Source organism: Triticum aestivum, chromosome 3A, assembly GCF_018294505.1.
Source record: "Triticum aestivum cultivar Chinese Spring chromosome 3A, IWGSC CS RefSeq v2.1, whole genome shotgun sequence".
Classification (NCBI taxonomy): domain Eukaryota; kingdom Viridiplantae; phylum Streptophyta; class Magnoliopsida; order Poales; family Poaceae; genus Triticum; species Triticum aestivum.
This window is the reverse complement of record NC_057800.1, coordinates 139,987,607-139,999,826: the sequence shown is the minus strand read 5'-3', so window position 1 is coordinate 139,999,826 and position 12,220 is coordinate 139,987,607.

The window sequence follows — 12,220 nt, the reverse complement described above, 5'->3', positions numbered from 1 at the left end:
TTCTAGGATCACTTCTTGATCATAGTTTATCGATTGTGCCTTTGCCTTCTATTCTCGCTCTCATTTGCGTATGTTAGCCACCATACATGCTAGTGCTTGCTGCAGCTCCACCTCATACCTTTTACCTACCTATAAGCTTAAATAGTCTTGATCGCGAGGGTGTGAGATTGCTGAGTCCCCATGACTCGCAGATTACTTCCAAAACTAGATGCAGGGACCAATGATGCCATTCCAGGAGATTCGACTAAGCTTAAGTGGGAGTTTGATGAGGACTCAGGACGATACTACGTTTCCTTTCCAGACGATCAGTAGTGGAGCCCAGTTGGGACGATCGGGGACATTATGCATTTGGGGTTGTCTTTATTTTGGTTCCGTAGTCGGACCTTGATTGTATCTGGATGATTGTAATGATATACTTATGCTCTTGTGTGAAGTGGCGATTGTAAGCCAACTATGTACCTCTTTTCTTATTCAGTACATGGGATGTGTAAAGATTACCCCTATTGCGACATTGCCTACAATGCGGTTATGCCTCTAAGTCGTGCTCCGACACGTGGGAGATATAGCCGCATCATGGGTGTTACAGATTTTATGAGCAAACAACTTGTGGGAACAAGAATCAACTTGCATAGGAAGGTAAAACAAGGATAACTTCAAGATTTTCAACACATAGAGAGGAAACTTGATATTATTGCAACTCCTACAAGCATATATTCCTCCCTCATAATAATTTTCAGTAGCATCATGAATGAAATCAACAATATAACCATCACATAAAGCATTCTTTTCATGATCTACAAGTATGCAAAGTTGACACTCTTCCAAAATAGTGGGATTAACATTAACTAAAGTCATGACCTCTCCAAACCCACTTACATAATTATCACAATAAGATTCAACACCCTCCAAAATATTGGGATCATTACTTCCTAAAGTTGACACTCTTCCAAACCCACTTTCATCAATATAATCATCATAAATAGGAGGCATGCTATCATCAAAATAAATTTTCTCATCAAAACTTGGGGGACAAAAAATATCATCTTCATCAAACATAGCATCCCCAAGCTTGTGGCTTTGCATATCATTAGCATCATGGATATTCAAAGAATTCATACTAACAACATTGCAATCATGTTCATCATTCAAATATTTAGTGCCAAACATTCTAATGCATTCTTCTTCTAGCACTTGAGCACAATTATCGGAATCCTTATTCTCATGAAAGATATTAAAAAGATGAAGCATATGAGGTATCCTCAATTCCATTTTTTATAATTTTCTTTTATAAACTAAACTAGTGATAAAATAAGAAACAAAAAGATTCGATTGCAAGATATAAAGATATACCTTCAAGCGCTAACCTCCCCGGCAATGGCGCCAGAAAAGAGCTTGATGCCTACAACACAACCTTCTTCTTGTAGACGTTGTTGGGCCTCCAAGTGCAGAGGTTTGTAGGACAATAGAAAATTTCCCTCAAGTGGATGACCTAAGGTTTATCAATCCATGGGAGGCATAGGATGAAGATGGTCTCTCTCAAGCAACCATGCAACCAAATAACAAAGAGTCTCTTGTGCCCCAACACACCCAATACAATGGTAAATTGTATAGGTGCACTAGTTCGGCGAAGAGATGGTGATACAAGTGCAATATGGATAGTAGATAAAGGTTTTTGTAATCTGAAAATATAAAAACAGCAAGGTAGCAAGTGGTAAAAGTGAGCGCAAATGGTATTGCAATGCTAGGAAACCAGGCCTAGCATTCATACTTTCACTAGTGCAAGTTCTCTCAACAATAATAAAATAATTGGATCATATAACAATCCCTCAACATGCAACAAAGAGTCACTCCAAAGTCACTAATAGTGGAGAACAAACAAAGAGATTATGGTAGGGTACGAAACCACCTCAAAGTTATCCTTTCTGATAGATCTATTCAAGAGTTCGTAGTAAAATAACACAAAGATATTCTTTCCGTTCAATCTATCATAGAGTTCATACTAGAATAACACCTTAAGACACAAATCAACCAAAACCCTAATGTCACCTAGATACTCCAATGTCACCTCAAGTATCTGTGGGTATGATTATATGATATGCATCACACAATCTCAGATTCATCTATTCAACCAACACAAAGAACTTCAAAGAGTGCCCCGAAGTTTCTACCGGAGAGTCAAGACGAAAACATGTGCCAACCCCTATGCATAAGTTCACGTGGTCACGGAACTCTCAAGTTGATCACCAAAACATACATCAAGTGGATCACGTGATATCACATTGTCACCACAGATAAGCACATGCAAGACATACATCAAGTGTTCTCAAATCCTTAAAGACTCAATCCGATAAGATAACTTCAAAGGGAAAACTCAATTCATCACAAGAGAGTAGAGGGGGAGAAACATCATAAGATCCAAATATAATAGCAAAGCTCGTGATACATCAGGATCGTACCACCTCAAGAACACGGGAGAGAGATCAAACACATGGCTACTGGTACATACCCTCAGCCCCGATGGAGAACTACTCCCTCCTCGTCATGGAGAGCGCCGGGATGATGAAGATGGCCACCGGAGAGGGATTCCCCCTTCTGGCAGGGTGCCGGAACAGGTCTAGATTGGTTTTCAGTGGCTACAGAGGCTTCTGGCGGCGGAACTCCCAATCTAGGCTATTTTTTGGAGGTTTCTGTATTTATAGGAATTTTTGGCGTCGGTCTCACGTCAAGGAGGTGCCCGAGTCGTCCACGAGGTAGGACCACATGCCCAGGGGTGGGCGCGCCCCCCACCCTCGTGGATGGCCCGGGACTCTTCTGGCCCAACTCTTTTACTCCGGGGTCTTCTTTTGGTCCATAAAAAATCGTCAAAAATTGGCATGTCAATTGGACTCCGTTTGGTATTCCTTTTCTGTAAAACTCGAAAACAAGGAAAAATAGAAACTGGCACTGGGCTCTAGGTTAATAGGTTAGTCCCAAAAATCATATCAAATAGCATATAAATGCATATAAAACATCCAATGTTGATAATAGACGGGATTTGGTGGCCTCAGAATGGTGAGAACCAGTAGTAGTGTTCGGCCATCAGATCCGGTGGAAGCTCATCTTGGGGCGGCAGTAGAGATAGCCACGCTGATTCGGTCGGTTCCTCTCTTGCAAGTTGCAACTCCAGCTAGTTCCTCTCCTCCTCTCGTTCTCATGTTTTATGTATTCATGTTCAGGTTGCACGAACTATTTGCAGCTCACACGGGAGCCGACCTCGAGTTTGACTAGAGCCAGAGGTGTTGGACTGCGCAAGGTCCGCACCCCCGCATCAACAACCTGGACATTCGTCTCCGGCGTCATGGACGAGCTGCAGCTGGACGACCAGAATCTTGTCTTCCTCTATAATGAGCTAGATGATGTCAAATGACTGCCAATGGTGGCCTCATCGCTGGTGCCATCTTGGTAAGGATTTTTTGATGTGCACAGCTAGCGTACATTCACTTGTAGGGGTCTGTGTGAATGTCACTTATGATTTTTGTCCTCTGAACTCAGAAAATATTACTAGAATGTACGGCCATTTTGTTTGCTCAGGTTTGGCATTGTGCATGTGTTCTCCGTACTTCGATTTGTAAGAGCATTCACATTTACGGGCCTTCCTTTTTTAGTCTTGGAGATGCACACTAGGAGATTGCTTGATTTAACTACATATGAATAAAACTAAATGTCAGGATCAGCTTGCTAAACGTAAATGTCATATCAAACAGAAGTACATTAGCATTTGTGCTGTCTTTTTTAGCCACTATCAAATTATTTATGAAGCCTGCAACTATTGTACAATATAACATTATCTGTGATTTAGTTGCGGGAAATCCTAGACCTGTAGACACATGCGTTGAAACCTACATGGTAATGTCAAATATTCTATATAACATACTCCCTCTGTTCACTTTTATAAGACCTTGAAGACATTTCAGACAATGTACAAAACAACTCATTTGAAGTTGTCTGAAATGACTTACAAAAGTGAACGGAGGGAGTAGTTAAACAGTGCTTTGACTATTAGAAATGTACTTCAAACATCCATACTATAGTAAGGGAGCTTGTGCTTAGGTGCCAGTTTTCTTGTGGCACTAAGAGTATAGGGTTCCAGTTCACATTATGTATTCCTGCTAGGGATGGCATTTCTTTCATTTACCTCTTTTATTATCTGCTTTTTCATGTGACATCTTGCTCCCATACATTCAATTACTTTGCATGCTAGATATCAATATTTTGCTACTTCAGTTTATATTCGCTTAGTTATGTCAACATTTAGAATAGAAGGATATAAATGTAGTAATGTTCCTTTTTTCTTTCCATGTATTAATTTTGAGATGCTACTCGTCTTACGTGTTTCAACTTTTCCATTCATTTCCTAATTTGACAACTACTCTTACCAATTCTTAGCGAGAGGGAAGCAACATTGGAGGCAGTCCGAACCGTGAGAATGATCACGATGCTAATGAGAACATGGATGATATCTACGGCACGAGGAGATGATACATATAGCGATAAACGTTTTAACCCGTATAGTGATGAGCATTATGATCACTATAGAGATGATGGTGACGAGTCGAATGAGCTGCATAGTCGTGCAACAAAGTGAAGTTCCGAAATTTATGACAATTTAGGTTATGCAAACAGTTCGGACCATTGTATGGAGTATTTTGTTTGGCATTATGATCTATGTATTCTGGATGAAAGATATTAGGCTTTTCATGATATATGTGTATGCACTTGGTCACAAGTCTTGGTAAATATAATACATGTTATTTGGTCATGTGTGTTTGTGTATGTATTAGAAATGCCAACAATTGAAAATATTCTCATGCTGAATCACACTTTTATGTTATGCAACACCACTTGGTGAAAGCAATTCGTGAGAGGTTAATAATAGCCGGTGACCGGGATTTAGATTGTCGATGATTTCCTAATTTGACGATGTTGTTGAATTCCCGAAGGGGTGTATCCACCATTAGTAATCATATTAACCAATGGTTTGACATTCCTCTTGGTCATTAATTATCCCGATGGGTCAAATAAACCGTTGGCTATTACAAAAAGCGACAGGAAGCAAGCACCGTCGGAAATTAAATAACCGACGGGGGACCTTCGGCTATGAGTTTCGTCATGTAATGTGAGTAGGGTGTTGGCCAAAACATGGTCGACAGCTCACCATCGGCTTTATAACCGTTGGCCATGCAATTATCCGACGGTACCGTCAGTTATTAGTGCATTGGCCGATGAAGAATAGCCGACGGGAGATGGCCGACGGTGTACCGTCGGTTATAACTTTACCCGACGGTGAGCTTAAATAATCGAGGGTAATTGCACCCTCGGTTATAATGGGATATCTAGTAGTGATGTCAATTGGACTCCGTTTGATATTCCTTTTCTGTAAAACTCAAAAACAAGGAAAAACAGAAACTGGCACTGGGCTCTAGGTTAATAGGTTAGTCCCAAAAATCATATAAAATAGCATATAAATGCATATAAAACATCCAAGGTTGATAATATAATAGCATGGAACAATCAAAAATTATAGATACGTTGGAGACGTATCACTGATCATGCTACTATTAAATATCTTATGGAAAAGAAAGATGCTAAACCTAGACTTATTACATGGGTTCTCCTACTACAAGAATTTGATTTGCATATTATTGATAGAAAAGGAGCTGAGAACCCCGTTACGGACAACTTGTCTAAGTTAGAGAATGTTCTTGATGACCCACTACCTATTGATGATAGCTTTCCTGTTGAACAAATAGCTATCATAAATGCTTCTCGTACTGCTCCATAGTATGCTGATTATGCCAATTACATTGTTGCTAAATTTATACCACCTAGTTTCTCATACCAGCAAAAGAAAAAAGTTTTTCTATGATTTAAGACATTACTTCTGGGATGACCCACACCTTTATAAAGGAGTAGATGGTGTTATTAGACATTGTGTACTTGAGCATGAACAGGAACAGATCCTACGCAAGTGTCAGTCCGAGGCTTACGGAGGACACCATACTGGAGATAGAACTGCACATAAGGTATTGCAATCTGGTTTTTATTGGCCTACTCTCTTCAAAGATGCCCGTAAGTTTGTCTTGTCTTGTGATGAATGTCAAAGAATTGGTAATATTAGTAGACGTCAAGAAATGCCTATGAATTATTCACTTGTTATTGAACCATTTGATGTTTGGGGCTTTGATTATATGGGACTGTTTCCTTCCTCTAATGGGTATACACATATTTTAGTTGATGTTGATTACGTTACTAAGTGGGTAGAAGCTATTCCAACTAGTAGTGTTGATCATAACACCTCTATTAAGATGCTTAAATAAGTTATTTTTCTGAGGTTTAGAGTCCCTAGATACTTAATGACTGATGGTGCTCACATTTTATTCATGGTGCTCTTCATAAAATGCTTGCTAAGTATGATGTTAATCATAGAATTGCATCTCCATATCATCCATGGTCTAGTGGTCAAGTAGAACTGAGCAATAGAGAGCTTAAATTAATTTTGTGAAAGACTGTTAATATATCTAGAAAGAATTGGTCCAAAAAACTTGATGATGCATTATGGGCCTATAGAACTGTATATAAAAATCCTATGGGTATGTCTCCATATAAAATGGTTTATGGAAAAGCATGTCACTTACCTCTCGAACTAGAACATAAGGCATATTGGGCCATTAAAGAGCTCAATTATGATTTCAAACTTGCCGGTGAGAAGAGACTATTTGACATTAGCTCACTTGATGAGTGGAGAACCCAGGCCTATGAGAATGCCAAACTGTTTAAAGAAAAAGTTAAAAGATGGCATGACAAAAGGATACAAAAACGTGAGTCTAATGAGGGTGATTACGTATTGTTATACAACTCTCATTTAAGATTTTTTGCAGGAAAACTCCTCTCTAAATGGGAAGGTCCTTATGTTATCGAGGAGGTCTATCATTCCGGTGCCATAAAAATCAACAACTTCGAAGGCACAAATCCGAGGGTGGTGAACGGTCAAAGAATCAAACATTATATCTCAGGTAATCCTATAAATATTGAAACTAATGTTATTGAAATCGTAACCTCGGAGGAGTATATAAGGGACACCTTCCAGAACGTTTCAGCCTCTGAAAAGGAAGAGGTATGTGGTACGGTAAGTTAACCGACTCCAAAATAGTTCTAATAGCAATTTTCCTCCGTTTTGGAATATTTAAGAAAATAGGAAAATAAGAAGCAGTCCGGAAAGGACACGAGGCATCCACGAGGGTGGAGGGCGCGCCTTACCCCCTGGGTGCGCCCCCTGCCTCGTGGGCACCTTGTGTGCCCTCCGGAATCTGTTTCTTGCATGATACTTCTTTTGGTCGGTAAAAATTCATTATATAATCTCCCGAAGGTTTTGACCACCATACCACACAAATATACTCTGTTTTTGTTTTGAGCTCTTTCTGCTGTAGATTTAGATCAAGATGTCTTCTCAAGAGTCAATTGGGGAGAGCCGGGTATCCCACCCAACACCGGGACCAGGAGCAAACAGTGATGATGACCACTTTGGGCCATCAACGGAGGAAGAGATGGAGGCCGAATTGAAAAGGATAGATGCCATGGAAGAGGATCAAGAAGTTACTTCTCGTTTCCGAGCCGGATTCACGATGTGGGAACTACAGAGCTCAGGTACTCCAAACTCAGTCATCCCTTCCAATGTTAGATTTCTTTCTTATGAAAATATGAAAAAGAGTGTTACTTGTTCCCCCGCAGCTATGCAACATCCATGGGTGAAAGGAGCTTTAGCCGTCACGGGCAAGCTCCGTAAGGAAATAATGGACTTCAAGCAGCAAGTCAATAAGCTCGAGGAAGAGAATCGTATCCTGAGGGGTATCATCGCCAAGAATATCACGTCACCACCTTCGAAGAAAGAGACATAAATACATGGGTATGGGCACTCCCCTTGGCAACTGCCAAGATTGGGGGAGTGCCCCGGTATCGTATCACCATCACACTTTTATCTTTACCATTTTTCTTAGTTCAATCCTTTTGGTAATATCTTGATCTAGTAGAATAAAGTTTTAGTATGATTTAGTTTTGAGTTTTGCTTTATGATCCTTCTATGTAATCGAGTCCGTGAGCTATATATAACAAAGAGTAGTTTTGAGTCAAGGGCTTGGTTATCTTGCTATGGTCTTGAGGGAATAAAAGTAAGAATAAAAAGAAATAAAGAGATATATGGATCTTATGGAGAGTAATGACTGATACGTCTCCAACGTATCTATAATTTTTTATTGTTCCATGCTATTATATTATCTGTTTTGGATGTTTAATGGGCTTTACTATGCACTTTTATGTTATTTTTGGGACTAACCTATTAACCGAAAGCCCAGTGCAAATTGCTTTTTTTTTGCCTATTCCAGTGTTTCGCAGAAAAGGAATATCAAACGGAACGAAACCTTCGCGAGGATCTTTTTTGGAACAGATGCAATCCAAGAGACTTGGAGTGGACGTCAAGGAAGCAACGAGGAAGCCACGAGGAAGGAGGGCGCGCCCCCACCCTCGTGGGACCCTTGCAGCTCCACCGACCTACTTCTTTTATATACTCTTATACCCTTAAACCATCGGGGAGAGCCACGAAACACCTTTTCCACCGCTGCAACCTTCTGTACCCGTGAGATCCCATCTTGGGGCCTTCTCCAGCGCTCTGTCGGAGGGGGATTCGATCATGGAGAGCTTCTACATCAACACCATAGCCTCCCCGATGATGTGTGAGTAGTTTACCATAGACCTTCGGGTCCATAGTTATTAGCTAGATGGCTTCTTCTCTCTCTTTGGGTCTCAATACAAAGTTCTCCTCGATCTTCTTGGACATCTATTCGATGTAATTCTTTTTGCGCTCTGTTTGTCAAGATTCGGTGAATTGTGGATTTATGATCATGATTATCTATGAACAATATTTGATTCGTCTCTGAATTCTTATATGCATGATTTAATATCTTTGCAAGTCTCTTCGAATTATCAGTTTGGTTTGGCCTACTAGATTGATCTTTCTTGCAATGGGAGAAGTGCTTAGCTTTGGGTCAATCTTGCAGTGTCCTTTCCCAGTGACAGCAGGGGCAGCAAGGCACGTATTGTATTGTTGCCATCGAGGGTAAAAAGATGGGGTTTATATCATATTGCTTGAGTTTATCCCTCTACATCATGTCATCTTGCCTAATGCATTACTCTGTTCTTATGAACTTAATACTCTAGATGCATGCTGGATAGCGGTCGATGTGTGGAGTAATAGTAGTAGATGCAGAATCATTTCGGTCTACTTGTCACGGACGTGATGCCTATGTTTATGATCATGCCTAGATATTCTCATAACTATGCGCTTTTCTATCAATTGCTCGACAATAATTTGTTCACCCACCGTAATATTTGCTATCTTGAGAGAAGCCACTAGTGAAACCTATGACCCCCGGGTCTATTTTACATCATATTAGTCTCCCGTCAACTAGCTATCTCTGTCGCCATTTACTTTGCAATCTTTACTTTCCAATCTATACAACAAAAATACCAAAAATATTGATCTTATTATCTATATCGAATCTCACTTTTGCAAATGGCCGTGAAGGGATTGACAACCCCTTTATCGCGTTGGTTGCAAGGCTCTTGATTGTTTGTGCAGGTACTAGGCGACTTGCCTGTAGTCTCCTACTAGATTGATACCTTGGTTCTCAAAAACTGAGGGAAATACTTACGCTACTTTGCTCCATCACCCTTTCCTCTTCAAGGGAAAACCAACACATGCTCAAGAGGTAGCAAGAAGGATTTCTGGCGCCGTTGCCGGGGAGATCTACGCCAAGTCAAGACACACCAAGTACCCATCACAAATTCTTATCCCTCGCATTACATTATTTGCCATTTGCCTCTCGTTTTCCTCTCCCCCACTTCACCTTTGCCGTTTTATTCGCCCTTTTTCCGTTCGCCTCTTTTTGCTTGCTTCTTGTTTGCTCGTGTGTTAGACCGTTTGTTTCGCCCTCATGGCGAATCCTTTATCTCTCCCTTTGCCCCCCGAGTTTGAAGTTCTTCATTTTAAACAAAGGGAGGGAGAAAATCTAAAATATGCTTGGTATAGAATTTGCAATGCTCAGAATAGATCCACTAGGAAGCAATATACTTCTATTCTTCTTTGCAATTTTTATGTAGCCATCACTCCTTGGAACAGATATATTCTTGATACCATTACTAGAGGAAATTTCTTGGGTAGCCATACTTTTGATTCTTATAATGCTATGATAGATTTGTTTGGCCCACCACCTCTTTGGTTAATGGAACTATTTTAACTTTGGAACATGTGATGCAAAGGCTTGAAATTATCGAAAATAAAGTTGCCACTGTAAAGTTGATCGAGAATTTGGATAAAAAGATCCATAATCAAATTACTCAATATGGATCTAAGGTAGGAGTTACTCAGAAATTTTTTCGAGAGAAAGAACCCATAGTTAATGAAAAGATTGGTCAAGATTCTACTAGAATTGATAAACTTGAGGATATTATAACCAACTTAGGGTATGCCTTTTCTGCCATAAGAAACACGTCAAACCCTCCAATTACCAAAGTTGCCAAGTTTATGTATGTTCCTAAAAATAAGGGTGAATCTTATAGTAAGGAAAATGCGAATCTCAAATCAATAAGTGTTCACCCCAACTTTTTCACTATCATTAAGGAACCTTTTACTACAAATGAATTTTTTGATTTCTTGCCTAGGAGTTTGATCATTAATAAAAATAAGGAAACTCCTAAGGGTTATAAGTGTTCAATTGAAGAATTGCCTACCAAAGATGATGATACCTAGATCAATTCTTGTTTTTATGCCTAGCTAGGGGCGTTAAACGATAACGCTTGTTGGGAGGCAACCCAATTTTATTTTTGTTTATTGTTTTTTGTTCCTGTTTAGCAATAAATAATTCATCATGCTACTGCTATGATTGTGTTTTTTGTGTTTTAATTAGTGTTTTTTCCAAGTAAAGCCTTTAGGATTTTCTTGGATGATTGTTGTTTGATCTTGCTGAAAAAAACAGAAAATGTGTGCTCACGAGAATAATTTTCATTTTTTACCAGAGAGCGATAAAATGCTAATTCCAACTGCAGCAGATAAATATACAAATTATTTAGGACGTCCTAATTTCTCAGGATTTTTGGATTTACATAAGTATTCAAAACCTAAAGATTACTACAGACTGTTCTGTTTTTGACAGATTCTGTTTTTCGTGTGTTGTTTGCTTATTTTGATGAATCTATGGCTAGTATCGGGGGTATGAACCATAGAGAAGTTGGAATACAGTAGGTTTAACACCAATATAAATAAAAAATGAGTTAATTACAGTACCTTAAAGTGGTGATTTGTTTTCTTATACTAACGGAGCCCATGAGATTTTCTGTTGAGTTTTGTGTTGTGAAGTTTTCATGTTTTGGGGTAAAGATTTGATGGATTTGGGAATAAGGAGTGGCAAGAGCCTAAGATTGGGGATTCCCAAGGCACCCCAAGGTAAAATTCAAGGACAACCAAAAGCCTAAGCTTGGGGATGCCCCAGAAGGCATCCCCTCTTTCGTCTTTGTCCATCGGTAACTTTACTTGAGGCTATATTTTTATTCACCACATGATATGTGTTTTGCTTGGAGCGTCTTGTATGATTTGAGCCTTTGATTTTTTTTATTTTACCACAATCATCCTTGCTGTACACACCTTTTGGAGAGACACACATGAATCGGAATTTATTAGAAAACCCTTTGCGCTTCACTTATATCTTTTGAGCTAGATAATTTTGCTCTAGTGCTTCACTTATATCTTTTAGAGCACGGTGGTGGTTTTCTTTTATAGAAAGTATTGATCTCTCATGCTTCACTTATATTATTTTGAGAGTCCTTTAGAACAGCATGAGAGTCCACCATATCTACCTATGGATTGAGTAAGATCCTTCTAGTAAGTTGTCATTGTTGCAAGCAATAAAAATTGCTCTCTAAATATGTATGACTTATTAGTGTGGAGAAAATAAGCTTTATACGATCTTGTGATGTGGAAGAAATAAAAGCGACGAACTGCATAATAAAGGTCCATATCACAAGTGGCAATATATAAAGTGACATTCTTTTGCATTGAGATTTCGTGGATCCATCCATAAAAACACATGAGAACCTCTACTTCCCTCTACGAAGGGCCTATCTTTTATTCTTG